General features: G+C 49.2%; 1 protein-coding gene across 2 annotated transcripts in view; it reads left to right on the top strand.

Annotated features, from left to right (window-relative positions):
• LOC119169673 (SATB1_N and homeodomain domain-containing protein dve) overlaps positions 1 to 13,101 on the top strand; it is a 64,483-nt gene that overhangs the window by 34,150 nt on the left and 17,232 nt on the right. The window lies entirely within an intron of this gene.

Genomic DNA, 13,101 nt, shown 5'->3' with positions numbered 1-13,101 from the left:
AAAAAAAAACACAGGGCAGTAGTGTATTCGCTCCTAAGACGACTGGAAGGCGAAGGCCGTCTTGTTCTCGGTCGATGTAGTGTAAGGGAACATGCAGGGAACACGAGCGGTATAGCTTCACGTTCATGTCACTGTCAAGCGTTGTCTTCATTTTCTTCCTCGAGGTCGCGCGCTGTCCGGTTTCGTTCGCCGCCCAAAGGGTGGTGCTACAATAACACTGTTTGACATTACGTCACATGAGGTCACTTCAGAATTTGTAACGCCATGATTACGTAACAAAATTTTGCTATAGATGACGTCATATGCTGACGTCACCTGGTGATTTTTTTTAAATACAGAAGTGTTTTATGCCGATGTCCATCACGGCACCGCTTACGTATTTTCCTCACGGATATGATGTTGTACAATGTACACGAACAAATTACAAAGAAAAAAAATGAAACTAGAAGGCTGCGCTGGCAGCGCTTTCGATGGAGGCGAAAGTGCTGTAGGCCCGTGTGCTAAGATTTGGGTGCACGTTGAAGAACTTAGGGTGGTCGTAATTTCCGGAGCCCTCCACTACGGCGTCTCTCATATATGGTGGTTTTATGACGCTTGACCTCACATATCAATCGAATCAATTTTAAGGAGGGGTTCAAGCTGTGTGTAAAATATTGTTGAAAGCGCTCTGTCCTCCAAGGCGTTCTGTCACAAAGTATTATCCGACCCCCCCCCCCTAAAAAATATCAATGGCATGCATCACGACTAGCAATATTTTTGTGGAGTACGTGTAATATGCCGCCGGTAGAAAATATAAATGAAGAGCCTGTGCCGTAATTATAATATCGGAGTCATTTATCTGCTTTAATAAAGCTGTATGCTTAGTTTCGTTCACTGTAGTCATACCGTCAACATAAAAAAAAAGCATGAGTTGTGGAAATGTGGCGAAGAGAGCGAGGGAGTATGCAGCATTGATAAAATTTCGGGGGCTGTTCTCTTAGACTTTTCTATGAGCACTATAAGAGCGAACTTAGTCGCTATGTAACCACCATGCAAATGACAGTTAGCTAGTACATGGTTTTGTCCATTAGCCCGCAGTTTTTTTATTTAGACTTTATGACACGTTTTCATTACGGAGACCGCCCGACTACGCCAACCAACTTATCGTGTCAGCATACGTATATCAACAAATCGCAGTGGCCGCGTGTCCACAATTCACGGACATGCCAAGTCTAGTTCGTGCAAATGGTCTATGGCATACTCCTTTGTCGATAGTGTTGCGGACCGGGGTCTACCCGGTCTCTTGTGGTAGCGTGGTGTATCTTCGGGTTGAGGAAACGAACGCTGACAAAATGGGGATACGAAAAACAAACAGGTTTATGGCACTATTTACAATTACTTACAGCATGAGGATAGGAGTTCAAAAACCACGAGCGTGGTGGTTGAACCGTTTCATGGTTCAGAGCGACGTCCAGCACTCTGCGGCGTCGTTATAAGGCCTGTCTGCGGCGTCGTTATAAGCCCTTCATGAGTGGAACACCAATCACACACACACACACACACACACACAACAGGCGAGGGTTACGAGCATGCACGGCCCACGTGAACATCCAATATTGAGTCGTGATCACTGCACTGCAAGGTGGCGCCAGAGGGGCTCTTCCTCGTCGTGTGTGTGCCGCTGGTCGAGGGTCCCAAGCTCCTGACAGCAGACATCAAACGGTCCGCCGATTTGTTCGCTCAATTAGCAGGGCAATTTGTGGCGTCGGCCGCGGTTTCTTCCAAGGAAGATGCTGTCTTTGTTGTCCTCTCTGGAATGGCTTACGGCGTCGGGGCGACACGTCTCCTCCTCCGACTAGCAGGGACAATACCTGGCGGGCATAGGCAATCGGTCAGTCGGCTACTTGTTTGAGGATTAAAAGAGCGCCGCTCCCCCGTCAGCTCTAGACGCTATAGTTCCGAGAGAACTGGGGTTCCAGGCGTGGGAGCGCTGCCCGGCTACGCTTCTCAGAGACAGCATGACGCCTATACTGACGACGGTCATAACAATAGCATCACCGGAGTTCGAGTCTTAGCCGTTTCTGCTACTGCCTTGAGCTGTTCGTTTACCTTCTTTTTACCAGATACGGGAACTTTATTTATTCTTTTTTTTTCTTATACGCAGCGCCTTCAATAACGGTCCGAAAACGATAAAATCTGTCACCGTCACTGTGGTTACTGATGTGTCTATTGCTTGCATATATAGGCAGCGAGGGCGACCACAGGAGTAGCCAGTGCTGATGTCGCTGTGACGTAGTAAACGACATCACGTGGCTCGCTTATGCCGTCGTCAGCGCAGCGCGCTTGCTTTCGATCCCGAGGCAGTTAATTGTCTGTAGCTTGCCGGTTCGTTTACCACAGGCACCGCAGTGCCAGACGCAACCGAGTGAGCGGATGATGTAAATGGGCCCTCCGAAAACGCCACGGTAGGGATATGCTTAACTAATGAAGTTGAAATTGACAAAGCAACTCGGCATTCATCTTCAGGTGTGCAGCTAACTCAGTGGTCTTTTTTTAGCGTCCGTGCATCCTCAGATCTTGCGTCTCAAATTGGAGATAAAATGATCGGTAAGTGTGATGGTGTGCTTCGCGGATCTGTATGCAAAGGAATCTATTACCTTTATTCGCAGCATGCTGGAAAGAACGATTCCCGAAGCATGGAATCATAGCATCCATTCTGTTCTGCCTTCGAATGGTTAAAGGAACGCGCCTCTATATACTTCTCGGCTTGGTGTGAGTTTTCATGCATACCCGAAACCCAAGAAGCAGCGGGATGCATGTTCGCTAAAGCGGAGATTGGAGAAGCAACCAAGCATGGATTATCGCGTGTGCGGCTAGCACTTTGGCGAAAAAGGTTTTGTGTTCTGCGTTGGCAAGTACGACGCGGGAATTTCCTGGAATTTAGACATCGGAATTCTAGACGTTTGGTCGCGCCAGGCCTATATTTTTTCTTTGTTTTCTTTTGCATCCGCCCCGGCAGACGCGGTTTTTTTTTTCTTTCGCCCCGGCTGACGTGTTTTTTTCTTTTCGCTCGCCCCGGCTGACGCGGTTTTTCTGTTCCCGCTCCGCCCCGGCTGACGCATAGGCTTTATCCAACTGTCAGCAGCTCAAGGACGGCGAGAACGATTTTGTCCTGATGCTGTGATTTTGCGTTGCATATTCGGACGTCTCTTTCTCTGTTAGCAGCCGTGATGTGCTGAGCTGCTGGTGAATGAATCGGTTGATGCCAGAGGCCAGCAGAGTCACTGAAAACAAGATGCGGTAATTGTAATTAATAGCCGAGCAAACGATCCGTGCAGGTATTATTGCAACGTTCGCGCAATCGCATCACATCAGTCAGTGCACCCCGCGCAGAGAAGGGCCTGGATTGGAGAGATGAAATATAAGCGGGTGAAGTTCCGCTTATGGAAATATAGGTGTAATAATGAATAAATAGTCGTCCGGCAGTTGGTACGGGGAAAATTGCAGGCCGCACAAACCATGGTTACTGTAAAGAGTTATGCCAATGCGGCAGAACAGCCCTATAGGTACCTTTACGAGAGTTCAAGGGAACTTAATAAACCAATGCCAAAGCATCGTTCGCCTTCGTCCGCTCGATACCGCTCTGACAACCATGCAAGGCGAGGTGTTGCCGTGTATACTGCGCGGTGGTCCGCTCAGATCAAAGCGTTACCCCATCGGCTGTGCACTCTTCCGCGCAAAGGTAAGCGGCAAGAGTGCGCCATCGCGCTTGCCTCGGTAAACATGTTGTTAAGGTAGGAAGGAAGTTGATGATGGCATCTCACTGCCGCCACCAGTTGTAAATAGTAGGGAAGTTGATGATATGGTAGGTACGGCGGGTTCTCTTTAAGGTATCTGGCATCCCGCCGTCGTCCGCATTGCCCATCTTCGCCAGTGAGGAGACGCGTTAAGGAGAGGTAGAAAGAAACGAAAATTTATTTACAGTATAAAAGCAAGAAAGGAACTGTACAGGGATCCAGAAGATCCCGCATTATGTGCAACAGAGATTCAGTTCATGGTTCAGCTCATGATTCCACACAAGACAGCACTATTTACAGAAGTGCTTCGGCTTTTTTAACCCGCTGTCACCGCCGTCCGAAGGAGGTGGTGATCACTCTTGCCACAAAGCAAGGGACGCAGTCTTTGTGGGCGAAATGGTCTAATGGTAACAGGAACGCACCACACAAAGACGCACCCGACCCACGCCTTGAAGGCACCACAGGGCGAGGAGGTAGAGTCCGGAGAGGGAAAGTTGAGCTCCTCCGGAAAGATGGCCGCTAACCCGAACGTCAGCAGCGTTCCATGCCGGTGGTCTAGTGGCTAAGGTACTCGGCTGCTGACCCGCAGGGCGCGGGTTCGATTCCCGGCTGCGGCGGCTGCATTTTCGATGGAGGCGGAAATGTTGTAGGCCCGTGTACTCAGATTTGGGTGCACGTTAAAGAACCCCAGGTGGTCTAAATTTCCGGAGCCCTCCACTACGGCGTCTCTCATAATCAAATGGTGGTTTTGGGACGTTAAACCCCACAAATCAATCAATCAATCAGCAGCGTTCCATGCGGCTTTCAGCTTTAGGCAGTCTGTCACACACTTTGGGTGAGGCTCCGCCGATCCAACACCGACGTGTGGCAGACTCGCAGGCTTCCACTATACGCTTCGGCCTGCGACGCCTGAAAGGCCTCGAAGTGGCACATTTCAAATTTATTTGCAGGTCGGTCGACCCGTGCGGGGTTGCACGTGTGGTGATGAATGAGCCTGATCAACGCACTCATAAGCAGACATGAAGATTTAATGCAAAACGAACTAGCATTTAATCCAAACAAGGGCAAAGGCAGGAGTTAACAAAAATAACAAAGGAGGAAACTGATACGCGCGATGGAAAGAACAGCTATATAACAAAATATGCAAAAAAACACTACAAAAGATACAGACTAAAGACAAATATGCGGAACATTAATAAAATAACAACAAGATGGAACTACAGGAGAGGCAAGGAAAATTTACGAGAGAAAGAGAAACAAAAAAAAAACTCAGACTCGCGCTTCCGAGCTTTGACGTGCGACGCAGCGCACACTACAAATATTTAAAAAAAAGGGCTGGTTATAATAAATTAACGATTTAAAAAAAAGTCACAATAAGAAGTTCCATACGGACCAGACCAGCTCTTGGTGCACGTAGGGGAGTTGACGGGTGCCGCATGAGGTCTCGCCGGCTTGGTAGACGACGAGGGTGCCCGGAATTGCAGCCGTCTCAATACGTTGCGTGGGTCACTCCATGCTCGTCGCCTACGCGAGACTCGCGACACCGACGACCGCACTTGTTGCTGGCTGTACGTCAACTGCCTATTGCGATGCAGTTCAAACCTCTTCAGGGGCGTACACGTGCTCCCGTCTCATCTGGGGGTAATTTTTCTTTTTTTAGACCGCCGGTGCCCCTTTCGGTACAGGTGCAGGGAAGACGAGCCGGCGCCACGCTGGGTCGTTAGATGTCGTCCCCCCAACACAAAAGCGCCCTTCCTTGGAAGATGGGGCCCGCCGATGATGCGAAAATTGGAGTCGTTTGTGACACAGTCCAAACTCTCGATCCCGGTGAACGGCTTCTTCGACGCGTTCCCACGCTTCCGGGCTGTCTGTGCGTTGAGATGGCCTCGTGTAGATGACAAAAGCGGAGTCAAGAGGTTGACTTAATGACACCCGCCACAGTGGCGCCATTCCCCCCGCTGTTCGAGCCCGGTCAACAAAATGCTTGTCTCGCGAAGCTTTCGTTGAGACCCGACTGCTTCCAGGAACATCAACAAGACAGCGTCTAGCAGACTGGGCGCCGATCGGGTTGAAAGCCTCCTTAGTAGTAGACCGGCTTACGCACAATGGCGTCTGCCCAGTCGAATTGCCGGGACAAACGTAACAATGTTCGAGAAACCTGACAATGCGCCGACTTACGGATTACTAGATGATTTTCATAACGCCTTTCTACCAGAGCGCCTGTTCGCATTGCGCGTCCATGTGGTGGCGCCATGCGCACGCGCTCCATCGAGAGTGCACGACCCGGCGTTGATCACACGTTGGCTCGCCGAAAAAAATATTTGTGGGCAAACACTCTCTAGGTTGTTTCGCAGCCAGTACAAACACAACCAACGCTTGAGAAGCGAGAACAGCCGCGGATGAACAGCCTAAATCGCAGGAGTGGTCGAACACTTGGCGCAGCTGGTATACCACGTGTTGTCGTTTCATACGTCGTATGATTCCGGCAGATGGCGCCACGGTATGTCCTCGCTCCAATCGTCACTGCATACTCTAATCGTTACTTGAGATACTGTATGTGCTACATGTACATGCTACCTAAAGGTAGCATGTACATCAACTCTAAATCTTCACCTACGCAGAGCGCCGCCCATTCGCTCGCCAAGAAGCTCTATCACCACCGGCGCTCGCTGGCATCTTTTTTTTTTTCTTACTTTCTCTTTCTTTTTTCGCTTTCTTTTCAAAGCGTGCGCCGTCGGCGCTTTGTTTCTATGCGCACACCTAAGAAAAAAAAAGGAGGGGGGAGGATTATAATAAAAACGTGGCGTGCGCGCGCGTTTGGCGGCGGATTAAGAACTCTTAAGAAGGAGCAGCGCAGCCCGTAAAGAAGGGTGAAGGGATTAAATAAATCGGGTAGTGCGGGAGAGAGAGAAGGAAGAAGAGGAGGAGGAAATGCGCGATCTCGCCCTTTAATCCGCGAGGCGAAATTTCCGAGCGCGTCGACGCTCTCTCGTGGCGTTCGGGCTTTGGGATTAGGCGCCGCCGGGAGCCGGATTAAGTCGGCTCTGAACCGCGGCCGCCGTCGCCTCATCCTACTCCCTTCTAGCTTTTTTTTTCTCTTTTTATGCCTTCTATTCTCGCCTTGTTCGCGCGCGCGCTCGTGCTTTGGAGATTCGTATTCCGACGCACGACTTCGTCGTCGTCCTGTTTTTTTCTTTTTTTCTTTTTTTTTTTGACGTGCGAGGACGTTGTTTGTACATTTCTTTCATTCTGCCGTTCTTGCGTCGGCGGCGCTCGCAGTCGCCGTTCTTGCGCGTTCTTCGGTCTTTTGGTTTTATCTGTGTTACCGTGAAAATTTGTAATCTTAAATTTTTTTATTCATAATTATTCTCACACTACTGTGTTTCGTTTTTTTTCTTTGTTTAATACAGCCCTCTTTTAAATATCGCCGCCGTCGTTTCAAGCGCGTAGTTCGCTAATTCAAAAACATAAAACAAAACGTTACGTTTCAGCTGTTATTTGTGGTGCGGGCTTTTAGGTTTTACGGCTGTAATTCTCGTTGTCTCCGTTTTGTGTCTCTTTCTTTTTTGCGCGCGTTTTTTGCAGATGATGGCGCGACGACCCAAGTGTGATATGACCAAACGTGAGAGCGAGAGAGACCAAAACGAATCCCCCTCTTTGTTTGTTTTTTTGCTTATTGTATAATGGTGCGTATACAGGGCTTGACGCAGCTCTTTTGTGGAGGCGCTAAAGCGCGGAGGGATTAAGGGCGCTGCCGTTAATCGATGATGCGCCCCGATCGAACAGTGCGCTTAAGGTTTTTCCGTTAACCCTTTTCTTTCGGCTGGGCGCTTCTCTTTCGCGCGAGAACATTCCGCGCGTGTCGGATCTGGCGACCTAATCGTACAGGTGTATTTTCTTCACTAATGATTCAGCGCCGATACGTTACGCAAGTGCCCCAAGACGGGTGTCTCAATAAACTCGCGCTACCTTTATCTAACGCCCTGGAGATTGCAGCCGAAGGATATGCTTTGAAGATGAGGGGCTCGTTAAATTAAGGAAATAAGTGTATATTCAAGGGCTAGTTTTTTTTTTTTTTTTGTTAGTGTGTTCCACGCTCGCAGTCATGACTGCTGGCGTCGTCGCTGACTGACGCTCCCGCGTTTAATGCACATATATACCCCCCCATAAAGTGAACAGGTGAGCCGTGGTATAGCTCAGTTGCTATAGAGCATCGGCACACGTTATTCGAAAGTCGCAGTTTTGGTCCCATGCCCACGGCAAGTTATCTTTTCGTTAACTTGTTTCTTTCTTCACATCTACATTACAGTTACTTCTAATTACATCCCCTATGCTTCCCATGGCATGACTGGCTGTTAAATCCAACTCGTTGAATTAGTGATTTTTTGTTACCGTTCGTGTTCACACCGCCGACGCCAAATGCTTTCGCTCAGCAGACCCCGGTTAAGGCTTTCGCCTTAACCGGGGTCTGCTGAGCGCCGCGGTGCTGCAGTGGTTGCCATGCTCACCCGAAGGTCTATGGTTCGATCCCCGCCGAATAGTGGTCACATTTCGGTGGAGGAGCAATGCTTAAAGGCCCGTTTTCGGAGCCTTTCACTACGGCGTCCCTCATAATCATGTGGCGATTCTGGGTCGTAAAACCCCAGATGTTATTATTATTATTATTATTATTATTATTATTATTATTATTATTATTATTATTATTATTATTATTACTACTACTACTACCGGGGTCAGTTAAACAAGTTGTAAGGGGGACCAGTGAATGTACAAGCATGCTATGCAAGGGTTCCCGTGCTGAGCGATTGTGTCGTCCGCGAACTACTGGTGCCGTGTATACAGCTCTCGCGGAACGGTGCGCCGTCCTTGGGCCCCCTCGACCGCGTCCGAATATCTTTCTTTCTCACTCTATCCATTTTAATTCCTCCTCATGCCATTCCCCTGTGAACCACTGTGGAGGTGTCGCACTTGGCTGCATACAGTTGCAGGGCCCACTTTACCCTTTTTTTCCCCCTATTTTAACCCCACCCTCCGAACGGTGACCTTCCTTTGTGTAGCGTGTATATATTTTACGAAGGGCCATCGAAACTATGCCTATTGTTTGTCTCATTCTTCTCCCGCTGTTTTTCATCTTATATGCGCATGTGACGTCCCCGCAAACACGGACTGAACCCCGGTCCTTTCAAGATGTTTTCGCTCGTTTCTTAAACCCACGCATAAAAAAAAAGGAAAAAAAAAAACTTTCGGTGAACGAATGGGCATTCCGGAGTGGAGTACCTGGAAGGATTATTTCTACTGTTCTCGCGGGTCCCCCACGCGCAAACGCGAGGACCGGGCGGCGCCTTGTCGTCTACAGACAGTGTGACAGAGTACCGTGGCAATAATACGCGCGCACCCTTCAGATTTGTGGCATGGGGGAGCAGCAGAGCACCTTTTGTTGGTTCGGGGAATGCGACCCTGCCGCAGCGCCTGTGCCGGGTCCAGTCTGACTTTCCGTCAGCCTCCGTGGCTCCAGGGCTCATTACTGCGTCCTGCGCGGATGGCCACTCGCGCCATTGAATGACGAAGAAGCGGCGGCTACGGAGAATTTCGCGGGAGACACCGAGCTGCATGTAGACTCGTTCTGGACATCGGCTCATCAAGTACCAGAAACCTTCGAAATTGGTTCGGCCGAAAACTTTTCGGCACAACACTGCAAACTCCGGACGTTGGCCATTATAGACGACGCACTTTGTCGGAAGCATCGGGACCATTGTTCGCCCGTAATTAAAGTGTCTTCGGACGGCTCGCCCATCTCTCTCCCTGAGGCTTGAGTTTGTGCATTGTTACTTGCTCGGCTTTGTTTGGGAGAGGGTTTTCTACTGGTGTAGGCCGCGGGGGTGGCCGCCGAAGAGGATACACTGGGACTGAGAAGAAAAGATATGCCGCGTGGAGTGGCGGACTGGTTTGGTGCCCCGGTAGGGCGGAGTCGGGTACTACAAAAAGGGGACTACGAGACGAGCTTGGGAGTCCGGGATACGATGTGAAGAGTCGGAGAGAGACGGAGCGTTGAGATTGAGATGGTAGAAAGACGGAATGGAAAAGGAAGATAACGGTGCGAAGAGATAGCGATGAGAGGCGATGAGATTATGACTGAGGCAAAGACGGTACGATGAGGAATGAAAGTTAGGGATAGGAGGTGAGTGAATGGAACGTTACGAAAGAGGGCTAAGGTGGAAATCACTGAGAGGCACGACGAAGGCGACGATGACGAAGACGATGAAGATGCTGACGAATTGGACAATGATCCCAGGAAGAAGCCCTGGGCCCCGACTCGAACAGCCAGCTCCGAGGCCCCCGTCAACATGGACATTCTGTGAGACGAACTTCACCTCCCTTACTTAAACGAGCTTTGCGGGAAGGGATGCGGCATATTGAGACATTGCGCGGTTTTATTAATTAATGACTTTATCATTTGTGTCGTCGTGTGTTTATTCTGTATTGAGGCACCCTTGTATTGTCACCGTTAGTTCGCTTATGTATCCTGTTGTCGCGAGTATTTGCTTGATGTGTTACAATTTCGTGTAACGGAGATGTCGTTCACGGACAGTATGTGTGTACGCCATTCGCACTTGCTATTGAATTAAATGCGTCCATGATTAAGAAAAGATCGTGACGTCTCTTACTTTCGGCCCCTGCACGAATCCCTGTATGTGGAAAGTGATTGAGACACGTAGCCAAGAGGGAACCGGGTAAAAAGGGGGTTGAGGGGTCTTCCCTCTCTTTGGCGATCGGTGGCGTAGTGGGGACGTCTCACGCAGGAAATAACTATTTGCTGGAACTGTACGGTTTCTCGGCTATTCCCCCATTTTCGGCGGAAACTGTAGCTGCCGCGTGCTGTAATTGATGTTCACGTTGCGTAGCCGCTTACCTGTGCTTCGTTGGCAGCCGACGGTTGCGTTCTCTTTCCCTCGATTTCTTAGTTGCGCGACGTCCGCTCCCGGTGAAGCCTCGTGGATTATCCGCGTCTTCCCGAAAGGAGCCCCGAGAGGGGCCGGAACACGAGAAAGCCTCCCCAGATACCGAGGATTGATGTAACGCCTACTGATACTTTTTTCACTTTCTCTTTGTTCTTCGCCCGTAACTCCTCGCGGCTGCTGCCGCCTGCTAGCGATTCCTGCGTCTCGGCAACGCACGAAAGCTTTGGTCCGTAGCTGCACATTTCCCCAATACCTCCCTCCCTCCCTCTGCGTAGTCCCTCTATATCCCGGACTCCGATGATCCCTCGGGGACGGGCAAGGACGTTGCCAGAATGCCCCCTTGGTTTTTGTCTGTTTCTTTTTTTTTTTCTTTACATTTCGCCTTTGTCTCATTTGTGTAGCTTGGTGTCTTTTCGGATATCAGCCGGGAGCCTCCTTGTCTGAATCTTTTTTTTTTTTTTTTGGTTCTATCCCGTCATCTACCCGCGTTCCTTTCTCTCTGTTATCCTCCGAGCTCTGTGGAGTTAGCTGGCTGACGCTCTCCCCTCTCTCCCTTACACTTTCCCTCGCCATGCATCCACTGGTTTTCTCCGCTTTATTATTACTATTACTGCTATCTCGGACGCGCTGCTTTGTTCTCTTTGCCTCTCTGACGCAACCATGGCGCGTTAGTTTTTTTTTTTTTCTCTCCCGCTGACAACGGGATGCCGCCCGCTGTCTTTCTATTAGTATTTTCGTCGATGACGCTTTCTCCTCAGCCTTCCTGTCTCCGCCTTCATCCGCGCCTTCAGTTCCCGCCTCTCTTGATCCCCTCTCACCTCTCATACAGGCTCCGCCGTTTATTATTATTTTTATCTATCTCTCTCTCTTCTACTCGCTTCTCTGTCGCTGGCCGTCAGTCCGAGATCGAGGTGATTGTGGGCCACAGCTTATTTGTCCCGTACCTACTCTTTGTGGTGTTCCCTTGCCCGTCCGTTCCTTCTCCCGAGTGTTCATTCACTTTTCGAGATGGACTCGGCAGCGGTCGACGGTGCTCCTCGCGAAGCGCTGTAACCCCCTCTCTCGGTTCACCGTAGACGTTTCTACATTTAGTCCATGAACGCGCCGCTGTCTTGGGATTTTCGCGCGATTTGTTTTCCCGCTTCGCATTTCCGCGACGACTTCGAAGTGGACGATATCGTGAAGTGTCCGTGTGGCCGCTCTCGTGAATACTAGTCGACAGTTGTCACCGATCATTTACTCGTGGCAAGTACAAAAAACGGCAGCGTTTGCAGCCCACTGTGGCGGCATATTAAAGACGTTTGTGAAATAGCGTATTTCCTAGATTGTAACGCAAGAACGATTGCAACGCGAAGGGCGACTTTTCAGGGTGTCATGAAAGAATACGTTTTTTGGTATTTCATTTTAACGCAAGGGTTGCTTTTACGTAGCGAAAATCTGGAAAGGAGTTCGCGTTACATTCGAGGAAATGTGGTAACTTGCATTACCGCGTTGGCCCGGTTCTTGAACGATTTAGGGAGTGACGTCACGATCGCGACCGTGACGCTACCGTGAGACACAGCGCGTACGAACAAAAAAAAATAATAAAGAAAACGGACTGTTGTCGTGTCGTTGTAACAGGTGATAATACGACACGAGACCGTGATTTACAATGTTGCTCGGTAAATGTTGTTAGTGGCAGCATGCAATTAAGAACGCGAGCACTGTCGTTGATGCGCTGGCATGCTCTTCATAGCCGTGATCTGGCCGTTTATTCTGTTCCAGAATCGTCGCCATCGCTAAGCACTGTGGTCGGGTATTAGTAGCTCCCTGATATATATATATATATATATATATATATATATATATATATATATATATATATATATATATATATATATATATATATATATATATATATATATATATATATATATATACGAGCTGAGGCCTGCTGGCCTCAGCTCGTATATATCGGGGAGCTATGACTTGTCTTTGACGATTGCCCTAGATTCACCCACCTGGAAAAAAAAAAACGTTGTAAATAAATCTGCGAGAGTCACTTGGATCTCTTGGAACTGCGCATCACGTTACGAGAGACACCGTATAGAGTGTATACAATCTCCGGATAAAATTTTCGGCCGCGTCAGGTTGCTTCTCCTAACGCGCAAGCAAAACACGCTGACCAATCGTTTTTTTCTTATTGCGTTTCTGCCCCCCTATCGGACATTACGGTCGGGAGTCGATGCCTTAATTAAACCGTAGTAAAACGTTGAGCGCTTTTCTCTTTTAGTGCTCGTGTCCTTCGTGTCTCTTTATCGTCGTCGTTCTGTTCTGGCGCTATAACAATCGCCGTGTTATAACCAACTAGCCCCAAACTGCCACTC

The sequence above is a fragment of the Rhipicephalus microplus genome, chromosome 2, assembly GCF_043290135.1.
Source record: "Rhipicephalus microplus isolate Deutch F79 chromosome 2, USDA_Rmic, whole genome shotgun sequence".
NCBI classification, from domain to species: Eukaryota; Metazoa; Arthropoda; class Arachnida; order Ixodida; family Ixodidae; genus Rhipicephalus; species Rhipicephalus microplus.
Note: the sequence above shows the minus strand (reverse complement) of the source record. Positions and strands in the feature narration are given on the sequence as shown.